This window comes from Styela clava, chromosome 5 (assembly GCF_964204865.1).
Source record: "Styela clava chromosome 5, kaStyClav1.hap1.2, whole genome shotgun sequence".
Classification (NCBI taxonomy): Eukaryota; Metazoa; Chordata; class Ascidiacea; order Stolidobranchia; family Styelidae; genus Styela; species Styela clava.
Genome location: NC_135254.1, coordinates 22,512,113 through 22,514,612, shown reverse-complemented (window position 1 = coordinate 22,514,612; position 2,500 = coordinate 22,512,113). Strand labels below are relative to the sequence as shown.

The following is a 2,500-nucleotide window of genomic DNA, read 5'->3' as shown; positions in this document are numbered from 1 at the left end:
TGAGGCGAACGCAACCAGTGACACGCCTTGCGACGGACCGGCGGCGCTCGCCCAAAATCCAACTACGAGCTTTTCAACCGCAACAACTTTAGCATACACTGTTGGAGCTGGAATTACCGCGGCTGCTGGCACCAGACTTGCCCTCCAATGGATACTCGTTAAGAGTTTTAGGATGTACTCATTCCAATTACAGGGCCTCGTTAGAGTCCTGTATTGTTATTTTTCGTCACTACCTCCCCGTGTCGGGAATGGGTAATTTGCGCGCCTGCTGCCTTCCTTGGATGTGGTAGCCGTTTCTCAGGCTCCCTCTCCGGAATCGAACCCTGATTCCCCGTTACCCGTTATCACAAAGGTAGGCACGTAGCGTACCTTCGACAGTTGATAGGGCAGACACTTGAATGATACGTCGTCGGTGCAGAGACCGTACGATCCGCGTGGTTATCCAGAGTCATCAAACGTCACAGGACGAACCCGGTCGGTTTTGATCTGATAAAAGCGCGCCTCCCGAAGTCGGCGCTTAATGCATGTATTAGCTCTAGAATTACCACAGTTATCCACTTCGCTTACGAGACCAAATAAACCAAGACTGATTTAATGAGCCATTCGCAGTTTCGCTTTACGAGAACTCGTACTTGCACCTGCATGGCTTAATCTTTGAGACAAGCATATCACTACTGGCAGGATCAACCAGATAGCTGCGACAGCTGCGCTCGGCCCTTGCTGGGCCGCCCGGCGCGTGCTCGTCGCATTCGTTTAAGACCGAGGCGATCGCCTGCGGCCGTACTCAGCTTCGACAGTCGCTGGCCGCGACGTCCACGCTCTCGCCGGCAGTGCCAGGCGGAGCGATTTGCGTTTTTTCTTTGCTCGCCCTCTCTCGGGCTCGATCCATTCAGTTTCGCACAAACAAGAGCTCTGCCGGCCGCCTGCAGCGGTGCCTAAAACCCGGGCATAACAATGCGACCGTTCTGCTAGGCCGACAAGCGCTCAAGCCAGACGCTCGATCGAACGCCCCCTACATATTAGTCGAGACAACGGCTCGCTCATTAGCATCGCGTTTGTACTTTAACTTTTTTCGGCTCGGCTTCTTTCGACGCCGATGCCGGCGACGCAGCACTCTCTCGCCCGCCAGCCACCGAGAAAAGGGTGCGCTCCGACCGGCCCCGCACCGCTCTTTCTTGGCTCATTCGAGTTTACTGTCTTTCGCTCTGACATGCCTTACCTAGGGTTAGGTTAGTATGCTTGCACGTTTGTACTTTAACTTTTTTCGGCTCGGCTTCTTTCGACGCCGATGCCGGCGACGCAGCACTCTCTCGCCCGCCAGCCACCGAGAAAAGGGTGCGCTCCGACCGGCCCCGCACCGCTCTTTCTTGGCTCATTCGAAATTACTGTCTTTCGCTCTGACATGCCTTACCTAGGGCTAGGTTAGTATGCTTGCACGTTTGTACTTTAACTTTTTTCGGCTCGGCTTCTTTCGACGCCGATGCCGGCGACGCAGCACTCTCTCGCCCGCCAGCCACCGAGAAAAGGGTGCGCTCCGACCGGCGCCGCACCGCTCTTTCTTGGCTCATTCGAGTTTACTGTCTTTCGGTCTGACATGCCTTACCTAGGGTTAGGTTAGTATGCTTGCACGTTTGTACTTTAACTTTTTTTGGCTCGGCTTCTTTCGACGCCGATGCCGGCGACGCAGCACTCTCTCGCCCGCCAGCCACCGAGAAAAGGGTGCGCTCCGACCGGCCCCGCACCGCTCTTTCTTGGCTCATTCGAGTTTACTGTCTTTCGCTCTGACATGCCTTACCTAGGGTTAGGTTAGTATGCTTGCACGTTTGTACTTTAACTTTTTTCGGCTCGGCTTCTTTCGACGCCGATGCCGGCGACGCAGCACTCTCTCGCCCGCCAGCCACCGAGAAAAGGGTGCGCTCCGACCGGCCCCGCACCGCTCTTTCTTGGCTCATTCGAAATTACTGTCTTTCGCTCTGACATGCCTTACCTAGGGTTAGGTTAGTATGCTTGCACGTTTGTACTTTAACTTTTTTCGGCTCGGCTTCTTTCGACGCCGATGCCGGCGACGCAGCACTCTCTCGCCCGCCAGCCACCGAGAAAAGGGTGCGCTCCGACCAGCCCCGCACCGCTCTTTCTTGGCTCATTCGAAATTACTGTCTTTCGCTCTGACATGCCTTACCTAGGGTTAGGTTAGTATGCTTGCACGTTTGTACTTTAACTTTTTTCGGCTCGGCTTCTTTCGACGCCGATGCCGGCGACGCAGCACTCTCTCGCCCGCCAGCCACCGAGAAAAGGGTGCGCTCCGACCGGCCCCGCACCGCTCTTTCTTGGCTCATTCGAGTTTACTGTCTTTCGCTCTAACACACCTTACCTAGGGTTAGGTTAGTATGCTTGCACGTGCGGTCTCTTGAACTTTTTTGGTTTGGTTAGTTTGGACCTGGTCGTATTGCGAAATTGTGCGATCCAATGGGCGGCGGCGACGCCCCCTTTTCGTATTGCG

At 55.2% G+C, this 2,500-nt stretch overlaps 1 non-coding gene across 1 annotated transcript in view; it reads right to left on the bottom strand.

The window, feature by feature from the left end:
* LOC144423596 (small subunit ribosomal RNA) overlaps positions 1-694 on the bottom strand; it is a 1,810-nt gene extending 1,116 nt beyond the window's left edge. The window contains exon 1 of the ribosomal RNA XR_013476063.1: positions 1-694. This exon is cut by the window's left edge and continues 1,116 nt beyond it. This is a non-coding gene — a ribosomal RNA (small subunit ribosomal RNA).
* Between the last annotated feature and the right edge of the window lie 1,806 nt (positions 695-2,500).